Source organism: Callithrix jacchus, chromosome 12, assembly GCF_049354715.1.
Source record: "Callithrix jacchus isolate 240 chromosome 12, calJac240_pri, whole genome shotgun sequence".
NCBI classification, from domain to species: domain Eukaryota; kingdom Metazoa; phylum Chordata; class Mammalia; order Primates; family Cebidae; genus Callithrix; species Callithrix jacchus.
The window spans coordinates 55375835-55389380 of NC_133513.1; positions in this window are offsets into that span (position 1 = coordinate 55375835).

Here is a 13546-nt window from a genome sequence, read left to right on the forward strand (position 1 = left end):
TTCTATCCAACTTGATCAAGTCCAAAATAAAGTTCCAAATTATTGTTACAGGAAAGGGGTCCTGATCTAGATCCCAAGAGGGGGTTCTTGGATCTCATGCAAGAAAGAATTCAGGGCTAGTCCACAGTGCAAAGCAAAGCAAGTTTATTTATTTATTTATTTTCTATAAGATGGGGTTTCACCCTGATGGCCAGGCTGGTCTTGAACTCCTGATCTCAAGTGATCCACCCACCTCAGCCTCCCAAAGTGCTAGAATTACAGGTGTGACCCACCACGCCCGGCCCGTAAAAGCAAGTTTATTAAGAAAGTGAAGTAGTGAAAGGACAGCTACTCCATAGAGGAGGACGTTCCTGAAAGAAGAGGAACGCATCCACCCCAGGTACAATGCTTGTGTATGTGGGGAGATGAGCTTTGCTACAAGGGTTTGTGATTAAAGGATTGCTTTTCTTAATTACTGCATTTTGCAAGATCAATATTATGATCTTTAAAGCAAAATTAGGAATGCCTTTGTTTTCCAGATATTGGGATATCTGGACGCCTCCAAGTCTGGGTCTGTTTAGTAAATATTATTAATTTGTTCTCTTAACCATAAACATCTAGAGGCCAGGAATATCTAATTTTGGGGGAATGCAGGCAAGCCTTATTTTCCTAACCCTCATTCAAAATGAAGTTGCTCTGGTTCAAATGCCTCTGACACAACTCCCCCTCCCTTTACAAGAGGACCTTTAATCCTAAGGATTGCAGAAGGATGAAGATTCGTTTTCTGTAACTTTTTTTTTTTTTTTTTTTGTTTGAGACGGAGTTTCGCTGTTGTTACCCAGACTGGAGTGCAATGGCGTGATCTTGGCTCACCACAACTTCCGCCTCCTGCGTTCAAGCAATTCTCCTGCCTCAGCCTCCCGAGTAGCTGGGACTACAGGCGCACACCACCATGCCCAGCTAATTTCTGTATTTTTAGTAGAGATGGGGTTTCACCTCGTTGACCAGGATGGTCTTGATCTCTTGACCTCATGATCCACCCGCCTCGGCCTCCCAAAGTGCTGGGATTATAGGCGTGAGTCACCGTGCCCGGCCTGTTTTCTTTAACTTCTTTAGGCTGAATAGAGGTGATGATATGCCTGTTAGGATTTCTTGCATTCAGGACAGAGCGAAGCTCAGTCAGAGAGCATTGGTATGGTGAAGGTTGTTCATAACTCGGAGTTCCGGCAAAAGATGATATATATCCCTTTCATTTCTTCTGAACAGGAGTCGGAGGTCACTGATTGGCTCACGGGAATAAAAAAGATTAGTCTCGGCCTGCGGGACTTTGTAAGAGACAAGTTTAATTCAAGGTAAGTGACTCCAGCTGTTTATTCCCAGAATTTTAATTGCAGTTGGGGTACTAAGGAGAACTTGATAGGGTCTTTTCCATTTGGGGGAAAGTTGATCTGCTGGGGACCCTTCCTTCCAAGTTTTTAATAGGACCCAGTCTCCCACTGGGTTGTAACAAGATTCTTTTCCTTAGTGAGGGAAGGGAGTCTTTGATTTTCATATTCAAGGAGTGCATTTTGCACTTGTCCTAAGTTGATTACATAAATTTTTTTTTTTTTAATTTGAGAAGGAGTTTCACTCTTGTCACCCAGGTTGGAGTGCAATGATGCGATCTTGGCTCTCTGCAACATCTACCTCCAAGGTTCAAGCGATTCACCTGCCTCAGCCTCCTGAGTGGCTGGAATTACAGGTGCCCACCGCCACGCCCACTGATTTTCGTATTTTTTTTTTTTTTGAGACAGAGTTTCACTCTTGTTACCCAGGCTGGAGTGCAATGGCGCGATCTCGGCTCACCGCAACCTCCACCTCCTGGATTCAGGCAATTCTCCTGCCTCAGCCTCCTGAGTAGCTGGGATTACAGGCATGCGCCACCATGCCCAGCTTATTTTTTGTACTTTTAGTAGAGACAGGGTTTCACCATGTTGAGCAGGATGGTCTCGATCTCTTGACCTTGTGATCCACCGCCTTGGCCTCCCAAAGTGCTGGGATTACAGGCGTGAGCCACCGCGCCCGGCCTGATTTTCGTATTTTTAGTAGAGACGGGGTTTCATCATGTTGGCCAGGCTGGTCTTGAACTTCAGGCGATCCACCCACCTCTGCCTCCCAAAGTTCTGGGATTACAGGCGTGAGATACCACGCCTGGCCTGGTTACATAATTATGTAGCTTGCAAGTATCTATGTCTAAAGATCTTCCATACATTATTTCAAAAGGGCTGAGCTACAGATTTCACTTAGGGGCCAAACCCATAATAAAGGTACAGGTAATAAAGACATCCAGGTTTCAGATGTCTCTGGGCATAGTTTAGCAAGAGTCCTTTTTAGAGTTTGATTAGCTCTTTCTACTTTCCCCGAAGACTGTGACGCTTCCTCCAGGCCAAGCGAAGGTGGTAGCGAATTCCTAGGACGGAAGATGTGAAAGATGGGCCACTGTTGCTTTGTAAGCTCTGAGGCAACCGAAATATAGGAATTATTTTTTTCAGTAGGAGTTTAGAAACCTTCAATTGCCTTTTCAGGCTGGGTAGGAAAAGCCTCGATCCAACCTGTAAAGCTGTCACGAATGCTAATAAATATTGAAGCCCTTTACACGGGGGCATCTGAGTATAATCTATTTGCCAGTCTTCACCAGGGTACGTCCCCCTGTGCTGAAGAGGCCTTACTAGAGGAAGCGGTAAAGACTGGTTTTTTGGTTATTCCGGGCACATAGTTCACAGGCTCCAGGAACCTGCTTTACTGTTTTAAGTAAGCCTTTTCCAATAAGAAAGCTAGGACATTAATTGAAACTGGGAATCTGTTCCCCAGTGAGTAGAGTCATGCAAATGTTTAACTGTTTCCCACTGATTCGCACCTGGTAGTAACAGTTTGTTGTCCTGCTTCCCTTATGCACAAAGCTACTTCCATCTGTAAACCTTTCTACCTCATGATTATCTAGCGGCGCATCTCTAGACAACTGGAGTAAACTTGCTCCATAACTTGTATACAAGAATGATCTAGGTCACCTGTGGGTTCAGGCAAATAGCTGGATTCAAAGTGTGGCATACTTTAAGTACTTTTTATTTTATATATTATTTAGTTAGTTAGTTGAGATTGAGTTTCACTCTTGTCTCCCATGCTGGAGTGAAATGGTGCGACCTCAGCTCACTGGAACCTCCAGCTCCTGGGTTCAAGCAGATTCTCCTGCCTCAGCCTCCCAATTAGCCAGGATTACAGGTGCCTGCCACCACACCCAGCTAATTATTGTATTTTTAGTAGAGAGGAGGTTTTACCATGTTGGCCAGGCTGGTCTTGAACTCCTGATCTTGGGTGATCCACCCGCCTCGGCCTTCCAAAGTGCTGGGATTACAGGCGTGAGCTACTGTGCTCAGCCATACTTTAAGTATTTTAGCAGAATGTTTAACAACAAAGCCTGACACTTATTCACAGGAAAGGAGAAGGAGCAATTTCTGTCTGCCTTTTGATTTCCAAAAGATACTACTGTTTGCAGCTGAGTTGCCAAATCTCTTCTCAACAAGGGTGGGGCATTCAGGAGGAAACCACAGTCGCTGAAGTGCAGCTTAGAGTATAGGTAAATGTCACCTATGGGCTTGTCCATCTATCCCTTTGACCATACAGTTTTGGGGTGACAGAGGCCCATTTTAATGGGTCAAAACAGAGTAAGTATGCCAAAGGGAAGTTAATATTCTTACCCGCCACATCAAAGGTTGCCCAAGGCTCTTCCGGAGATACAGTGAGTTGTCTGATAGGAGAATGGTGGAAAGTCTCGGCCCTGTCACTCTTGGGCTCACCTGGCTATTTTGGCCACTCAGATGCCTAGCTTTGGGCTTCCCACCTTTTAGCTTCCCTTGTTTAGGCCAAGAGCCAGGAGGGCAGCCCCATGTGGGAGGTGAGCTTAAGGCTGAAGCCAAGAGCTGCACCTTGTGGGAGGTCCTTGCTCTTTCTGCTTCCTCCACTTTGTCCCTGTTATTAAAACCTAAAAATGCCATATCCAAAAGCTGTTCCATAGGAATCTGGGGACCCACAGCTGCTATTTGTAGTTTCCTGCAGATATATGGGGTAGACTGGGTTATAAAAGGTACTCCCAAGAGGGTTCATCCTTCCCTTGAGGCAGGATCAGTGTTAGTATGTTTCCTGATTGCCTCAACTAAAGCTGGATTCTCATCTCTTTGCCCTGAGAAACTTCCTTAACCTTTTCATAGTTAACAGCCTTTTTCATACATGTCTTTATCCCTCAACAAACAAGTGGTCATATGATCTCAAGTTCTCACTGCCCCTTGGATAATCGTTAGGTTCATGACTACGCCAAATGTCATGCCAGGTTCTAGCCCCATCTGAGATCCAAGGGGAGTGGGTGGATGGGGAGTAGAGAGCTGACAGAACATTCGAAGGACTATAAGCAAGTGAAATGTAGTTTTATCCAGCAGCTCTTTCATGAGCAACTTTCTCACACTAACTCTCACACTGTTCTCTCATCGGCAGCTGACTTACACTGCCCTGTCCCAGCTGCCTGAGCTGCCTGCTCCCACACACAGCTGCGTGGCCAGCTCTCCCTTGCTTTCAGGATCAGCAGCTTAACTCTTTCTCTCTTTGGGCCTGAGCACGAGTCGTGCCATGCCGTGCCACGCCATACCCTGGTTCCTGTCTGTCTGCAAGATAGACAGCTCTGGTTCTTTCTCTCTCTTTCTCTGGGCACTAGTCTGCATGAGAGCCATGTCAAGTCATGCTCCAGAGTGCCTGTACAGCATTAGCAGGGCACTTACACCTTTCACAGACAATAGTGGCTCCATGGCAAGTATGAACTTCATAAACAGGTTATATAACAAGTGGCATATGCGCCTGCACCCTAAACTTGCTGAGTTACTTTGGCCTGGATGTCTACCTATTGTTGACCAAAGCACATCAAAGCAATTGTTCAACTCTGGATCTTGATCTGGAACTGTTCTACCTCCTGCCTGATATATATTATGGTTTGGGTTGTGAGCCAATACCTCATCTGCATGGGTCCTAGCTGTCCCCAGAATGTGTTGTTTTTCTTCCACTGTACGTCATAGAGACAACAAAACATGAAGACCCTGCCAAGTTAAACAGTAAGTCAGAGTGAACTCCTCAAACGAATCTGTGAATTTTCCTGGATCTTCAGAGAAATGACTGAACTTCTCTTTACACAGAACCAAATCAGACATAGAAAAGGGGACGTGTACTCTCACAGTGTCTTCTTCCCCATTTGTCACCTAAGTGGACAAAGATTTCTTTGGAGGTTGATGGGAGGCTCCACTTTGAGTAGTCCTCACTGGGCTCAGTTCCTTAGGGAGTGGTGGGTATAAAGTGGGACTCGACTAGTGAGGAGGGAATGAGGGGTTCTCAACAGAACTTTCAGGTGGACTGGAGAGAGAAAGGACGGACACATCTGAACTTTCAGAGCTGACGGAAGGATGTTCTGTTCCACCCAAACCTGCCCGCTGAAAAGAGCTATGTCTAGCTCCTTTTCCTCTTTTCCTTTCATCAAACATGCACATGCATGCCACAGGGTTTTGTCCTGACTGAGCAGCAAAAATGCTTAAACATGATATTTCATACCATTTTCCCTCCTGCTTACAAAATAAATTAAGTTGAAGTATAGTATTAAAGACCATAGTTCCAGTAGGAGGCCATTTATCTTGGTTTTCCAAATAATACTGAGGCCAAAGAGTATTACATTGAAATACCAGTTTTCGCCAGGTGAGGTGGCTCACACCTGTAATCCCAGCACCTTGGGAGGCCGAGGCAGGCAGATCACCTGAGGTTGGGAGTTCAAGACCAGCCTGACCAACATGGATAAACCCCATCTCTACTAAAAATACAAAAATTAGCCAGGTGTGGTGGCATATACCTGTAATCCCAGCTATCAGGAGGCTGAGGCAGAGGAATTGCTTGAACCCAGAAAGCAGAGGTTGCAGTGAGCCGAGATTGTGCCATTGCATTTCTGCCTGGGCAACAAGAGCAAAACTCCATCTCAGAAAAGAAAAGAAAAAAACACCAGTTTTCTCTTCTTAAGCCCATTCAGTTTAAACTGGTCCCAGTGTTCAGGAATATATCCCAGTGGTGAGTTCTTTGGAATCAATGCCATGGTTCCCACGAAGGAGGCAGGTGATGTTGAAGGAAAGTTCCAAACCTGCGAGATGGTATTGCCACTAGCAGAGTTCCACCAAACAGTGAGGTTTTTAAAGCCAGCTGCATTAATGAGGGGATCCCTGCTGAAAACTGAATTCTTTTATTCACATTTTCCAAATAACATAAGTGAGCCAAGCCATGAATCTCAGGTAAACCACAACATGGACGTCGACAAAAATGTGGAATAAGGCAAAGGAAATGAAGAGGATTTAGATGGGAATGACCAGAGCAAGCAGGTTCTGGGCAATAGCAGCAGTGTGGATTGGACAAGCAAAGCTGGTTTGCCCAAATCCAAGAAAAATTTTTTAGTGTAAAACAAAACAGCAAGGAGAAAATGCCCTTGACCTTCATCCTAGGGCTTCTCCATCACAAGCAGACGGATGGAAGTCAGGAGGTGCTTAGGAAAAGAGTAAATTAAAATCCTTCAGACTAGTTAAATAAAGTCTGCTGACAATGACAGTGAAACAGAGACAGCAACGAAGGAATTGATTTATGCAGCAAAGAGGACAAGGCAGATTATACAAAGAGCATAGCCTGTGGTGCCAAACACATTTTTAGCAAAGAGGGACTTTACCTCTAACCCCCAAATCATAGAAGGAATTCTAACCCTCCTAAGTTAGGCCTCTAACCCCAAATCTGTCAAGCATCCTTCCCTTTTATTAAGGGCCTCTAACCCACTCTGTCTTAGGAGAGACTCTACCTCCCTTAAGTTGGACCTCTAACCCAATCTCATTATTACTATTTTTTTGAGTCAGAGTCTCACTCTGTTACCCAGGCTGTAGTTAAATGGAGCGATCTCAGCTCACTGCAACCACTACCTCCTGGGTTCAAGCGATTCTCTCGCCTCAGCCTCCCAAGCAGCTCAGATTACAGGCGTCTGCCACCACACCCGGCTAATTTTTGTATTTTTAGTAGAGATGGGGTTTCATCCTATTGGCCAGGCTGGTCTCTTGGCCAGGCTGGTCTCGAACTCCTGTCCTTGTGATCCGCTTGCCTTGGCCTTCACTGCACCGACCCCAATCCCATTCTTTACCCAGGAACCCCACCACTTACCCAAACTCGTTCAATCAGTGTGTCAGTCTATTCCTTTGGGTTGGAGTTTTTCTTTGGTATCATCCCTTCAGGGTTAAGACCAGCCTGGCCAACATGGTGAAACCCCTTCTCTACTAAAAATACAAAAATTAGCTGTTAGATATATAACATCTACCCTAACATTTACCCAAAGGTAGCCTTCGAGTCAGAGTTTCTGCACTATAGTCCCTTCTGTGGTCTCCAGAAATACGTTATAGGAAAGGGGTTCCAATCCAGACCCCAAGAGAAGGTTCTTGGATCTCGCACAAGAAAGAATTCAGGGCAACCCCGCAGTGCAAAGCAAAAGCAAGTTTTAAGACAGTGAAGTGATGAAAGGACTTAAGTGATGAAAGGACTTGAAGTGATGAAAGGACTTCATTCCTCTGAAAGTGAGCAGAGGAATGCACCTACCCTAGGTACAACACTGGTATATATGGGGAGATGTGCTCTGCCATAAAGGTTTGTGATAAAGGATTAATTTTCTTAATCACTGTATTTTGCAAGAATCAGTATTGTCTTTAAAACCTTTGTCATCCACGGACAATTGTTGTCTTGGTCCTCTTTAGATGGTGGTTTTATAATCAGCTATGAGACTCTAACAGGTGCTCTTGATTGCAGGTTTCTGATAACTTTGGAGATTGTAACATCAGAATAGAGGAAAAACTGTAGGAGTCATGCAGAGCTGAAAGGGGCTTGAATTCTAAATAATTACTAGCCATTATTCCAGAGATCATAAGATTTACAACTTCCCCAATGACTAGGATTGGCCTTTAAAAATGTCTCTTCAGGTTTTTGCATTTCTGACAACCTGATGGCCCTACCTGGACCTGCCAATCAGTCCTGCGACCCCCACCCAGGAACTGACTCGGTGTAAGAGGACAGCTTCGACTCCCTACGATTTCATCTCTGAGCCAACCAATCAGTGCTTCTGACTCACTGGTCCCCTACCCACCAAATTATTAAAAGTTCTAATCTCCAATTCTCAGGTACACTTTTTTGAGTAATAATAAAACTCCAGTCTTTCATACAACCAACTCTGTGTGAATTAAACTCTTTCTCTATTGCAATTAACCTGTCTTGATAAATTGGCTCTGTCTAGGCACTGGGCAAGGAGAACTTGATGGGTAGTTACAGCCTCTACAAAAATTTTTTTAAAAATTAGCTGGGTATGGTGGCATGTGGCTGTAGTCCTAGCTACTCGGGAGGCCAGTGTGGGAGGATTACTTGGGCCCATAAATTCTAGGCTACAGTGAGGTATGATTGTGCCACTGCAATTGCTGGCCTAGGCAACAGACCAAGACTCTGTCTGCAAAAAAAAAATTTTAATTAAATTTAATTTAACAAATTAAATATTTTATTTTATTTTATTTTTATTTATTTCTTTTTTTTGAGACGGAGTTTCACTCTTGTTACCCAGGCTGGAGTGCAATGGCACAATCTCGGCTCACCGCAACCTCCTCCTCCTGGGTTCAGGCAATTCTCCTGCCTCAGCCTCCTGAGTAGCTGGCATTACAGGCACGTGCCACCATGCTCAGCTGATTTTTTGTATTTTTAGTAGAGACGGGGTTTCACCATGTTGACCAGGATGGTCTCGATCTCTTGACCTTGTGATCCACCCGCCTTGGCCTCCCAAAGTAAAATTTTATTTATTTATTTATTTATTTATTTATTCATTCTTGAAACAGAGTTTCGCTCCAGACTGGAGTGCAGTGGCATGATCTCAGCTCACTGCAACCTCTACCTCTCAGGTTCAAGCAATTCTTCTGCCTCAGCCTCCTGAGAAGTTGGGACTATAGGTGCATGCCACCATGCCCAGCTAATTTTTGTATTTTTAGTAGAGACAAGATTTCACTATGTTGGCCAGGCTGGTCTTGAACTCCTGACCTCAAGCGATCCACCCACCTTGGCATCCCAAAGTGCTGGGATTTCAGGCATGAAGCCACTGACCAGGCCTACAGCAAGTTTCTTTTTAAAATTTTTAGGCCAGGCATGGTGGCTCATGCCTGTAATCCCAGCACTTTGGGAGGCTGAGGTGGACAGATCACCTGAGATTGAGAGTTCGAGACCAGCCTGTCTAACATGGAGAAAATTAGCCAGGTGTGGTGGCACATACCTGTAATCCCAGCTACTCAGGAGGCTGAGGTACGAGAATTGCTTGAACCCAGAAGGCAGAGGTTGCAGTGAGCCAAGATCATGCCATTGCACTCCATTCTGGGCAATAAGAGCAAAACTCCATCTCAAAATTAAAAAAATTAAAAATTTCCCTTTTGATTACATTTAAGTAAAACAGCAAGTTTTGTTGTTGTTGTTGTTGTTGTTGAGAATGTTAGCCAGAAGTTTCTCTTGAGGGCTCCAGTGAAGTGGCTCTCTACTCCAGATAAAGTGGTTCTCTACTTCCCTGGTGGGGGTGTTCCTAGATGAGCGCGAAGGGGAGGCGCCCATGGATTTTTCACTCTTTGTTGCCCAGGCTGGAGTGCAGTGGCATCTCGGCTCACCGCAACCTCTGCCTCCTGGGTTCAAGCAATTCTCTCGCCTCAGCCTCCTGAATAGCTGGGACTACAGATGTGTGCCTGGCTAATTTTTGTATTTTTTGGTAGAGACAGGGTTTTACTATGTTGGCCAGGCTGGTATTGAACTCCTGACCTCAAGTGATTTGACCACCTCGGCTTCCCAAAGTGCTGGTATTACAGACATGAGCCACAGCACCTGGCTAGCATTCGATTTGTATGATTTGTAAATTTAACTACCCAGAAATCCAGGATAAGGACTCAGGTTGATACTCAGACCCATCAATAAAAGAAAAATGCAGTGAAACATTTTTTTATTATATACCATGCAATTGTTTCCAATTAGCCCAGGATTCATGTCGCATGTTATAGAACACAAAGTATCTCTAAACAGTCTAGAATGACTTCTCGTACAATATACTTCCTAATTATATCATTGCTGCTGATTTGTAATTTCTGTTATAAACAAGTTTGCTGAGAGGTTCATAACTCCGCTTTAGCTTCCATAAAGCATCTTTTTGGCAGGTACGAGTTGAATTGGATGCAACTCCTCACTCTAAATTAAGTGAGAACTTGTTAAGTCACTTTATTTAGATCAAGGAGGGATTTTATCAGTTTTTGGAGAGGGTACAGATGCTTTTTGGTCCTACCACTTCCCATAGCTATAGAAAGTTATTTTATTGGGAGAAACTGGTCCCCAGGGGTAAACCCTGCTGAAAACTGGAGGGTGCCTCTCCTCTGGGATGCAGGTGGCTGGGAACATGCTGTTCTGCACTCTGCATGGGGAGAGCTGAAGCCTGAGATATGACCCTGGCTCTTCCCTGTTCCCTGGCCAAGCTCACTGCAGTTTGGTGCTAGCATGGGATGGTCTGAAATGTCAGCAGGCCTAGGTCTCTTGGCCACACACCCTCCAGACTCCCACATCTTCAGTCCTTGCCTTCTGCAGAGTTTGGCTAGAAAGATTTTAGGGGCCCTTGTGAGAGGTTCTCATCATCCTCTGGCCAATCTGAGGGGCTAGTAACTGCCAGTGTCCCAAAGTGACCAGAGACTGTGACAAATAAAACACAATCTGTCAGGCCTGGTGTGCTGGCTCACGCCTGTAATTCCAGCACTCTGGGAGGCTGAGGCAGGAGGATCACCAGAGCTCAGGAGTTCAAGATCAGTCTGGGCAACATAAAGAGACCAGCCCCTGTCTCTAAAAAAAAAAAAAAGCCAAGCATGGAGGTGTGCACCTGTAGTCCCAGCTACTCGGGAGGCTGAAGTGGGAGGATCACTTGAGCCCAGGAGTTAGAGGCTGCAGTGAGCTGTGATTATGCCACTGCACTCCAGCCTGGTAACAGAGCGAGACCCTGTTTCAAAACAAAAACCAAAAGAAAAGAACACGGTCACTAATTCTGAAATATAAAGCCTAAGAATTTCATCCAGACTCTTTCAAAGAATGTTAGCCAGAAGGTTCTCTTGAGGGCTCCAGTGAAGCCGATGATAAAGTGGTTTTCTGCTTCCCTGATGGGGGTGTTCCCAGATGGGTGTGAAGGGGATGTACCCGTGGATACCTTTTGTTTTTGTTTATCCTTTTGAGCATTTTTGTTCCTCGGGCAGCAGATCAATGACTGCCCAAGGGACAAGGGACAGCTGCAGCTCTGAGTCATTTTCGTGTGCTCACATTTTCATGTTCATGCAGAAATAATTCCTCTGCTTGTTAACAACCTGGCGATTCTGCCGCTCTCTTCTCTGGACGCTGAGTCCTAGGTGTTGCAGCAGCTGCAGTTTCCTGGGCTGGGGCCTTTACTCCTTCTGTTTCATCTGCAAAAACCCATTCCTGGTTTCAACTGCCAATTTCAGATTCAAAATGCCCATCTTTCCAGCTCCTCTCATTTCTGCTACACCTTCCTCCCTCTGATCTACCCACTTGCTGGGCTGTGTGCACCTTGAAAATAAGACCTGTGTCACCTCTGGTCTGGATCCCCACAGGGGGCTGAGTTTCTCATTTGTTGCATTAAACCAAATTATATCTACTTTTGCATTTTCATTGTCTCCCCATTTGAACTCTTAGCTTTGATCTTCACCACTCCGGGCTTTCTATTCATTCATCTCTTCATTAGTGGAACATGTATTGAGTGCTTTCTAAGGATCAGGCACCAGTTTAGGCACTGGGGAGGTCCCAGTGGACAAAACTCTGTCCCAGGTGCCAAGCAGACCCCAGTGCAAGGGGAGGGCTGGGCAGGAGTACAGGGTCCACTGTGGGAGGGGCTGCAGATCTACTGGGAGAAGGCAGGAGGCTTTCCAGGGCAGGCAGTGTTCATGCTGGGACTCCTGGAAGCTGGAGTCTGGTCCCTGAGGGGCCCTGTGCCCTCCTGCTCTCCTCTCTTATCCTCCTGCTATTCCCTGTCTCTCTTTTCAGTGTTGTGGGAAGTAGAAAAGTTCCTCTTTAAAGTTTCCTTTCTTGTTAAAGAATAAATTTGCTAATAACTCTTTGTTAAGCCCTATCCTATGTAGCTATTAAACATGCCATGCTTATAGGCACGTAGTATATCCTATATCCTTGTGCTCACAGGCATGTCCCAGCTCGCCATTGCCTTTGCATGCTTAAAAAAGTTTTAAGTTGTTAGCCAACTGGGTTTTAGTTTATACTGTGAGGTCTGGCTCCAGCCAACAGAGATCAGACAGCAGTAAGGACTACCCCAAATGCATAAGGGATAAATATGTCTGCTTTTCCTTTGTTTGTTGTACTCCCATGGCAAAATGGCTAGGGAGAGTACCCTTCCTGCAGTCCAGGAAGTAAAAATTGCTTGCTGAGAGATCCTTTGTCTTAGTGCTGATTTTTCTTTGCGGCACCAAGCATCTGTTTCCAGCAAGTGTCAATGACATTGGCAAGGTTTTGTCCTGGACTTTGTCCTCCTTCCTGGCTGGCTCTCACCTCAATGCAGGTAACTTCTCGCCGTGTCTCTAAGTCCCAGGCTTCTCCTGCTGTCCATTCTAACAGCAGGCTAGATCTAGTCTCCTCCCAACGTTCTTGTGTTTCCCCAGAATTCAGCACATCTGAAACAGAATGTGGCATTTCTCTTCTGAGTTCTTGCTCCTAAGACATTCAGATGGTTATGTTCCGGAGGCTGTGTCTGGAATCAGGTAGAAGGCACTGCTGCTGGTTTCTGTCTTTTTACACAACCCAGTCCAAATTCTACTGGAGCCATATTCTCTCTACTCACAGGCATTCCTTGGTGAGAAACATAATCATACTGTTGGATTATTTGTCTCTGTTTTTTGTTTTGTTTTTAGGGACAGAATCTTGCTTTGTCACCCAGGTTGGAGTGCAGTGGCACCATTATAGCTCACTGTATCCTCCAACCCATGAGCTCAAGCCCTTCTCCCATCTCAGCCTCCTGAGCAGCTGGGATCACAGGTGCATGCCACTACAGCTGCCTAACATTTGAATTTTTTGTAGAGGCAGGACTCTCATTAGGTTGACCAGGCTGATCTCGAACTCCTGGCCTCAGGTAATTCTCCTGCCTCGTCATTCCAAAGCGCTGATATTATAGGCCTGAGCCACCGCACCTGGACTCTTTGTTTCTATCATGTTATATCAAGAAGTAACTTACTTCTCAGAGGTGGCCTAACAACTGCATGGGCGGCTGCAGCTGAGCCCTGTTGTCGGATGCCAATCGCCTCTGGCAATTTAGGGGAGTTGTTCAGATTTTTCACCAAGAACTTCCAGCCCCCTGCATTTCCCAGGACACGGTAGAAATGCATTTTGGACCCTCTTGTGGTTGGGTGGGGCTGTGTCACGTGTTCTGGCC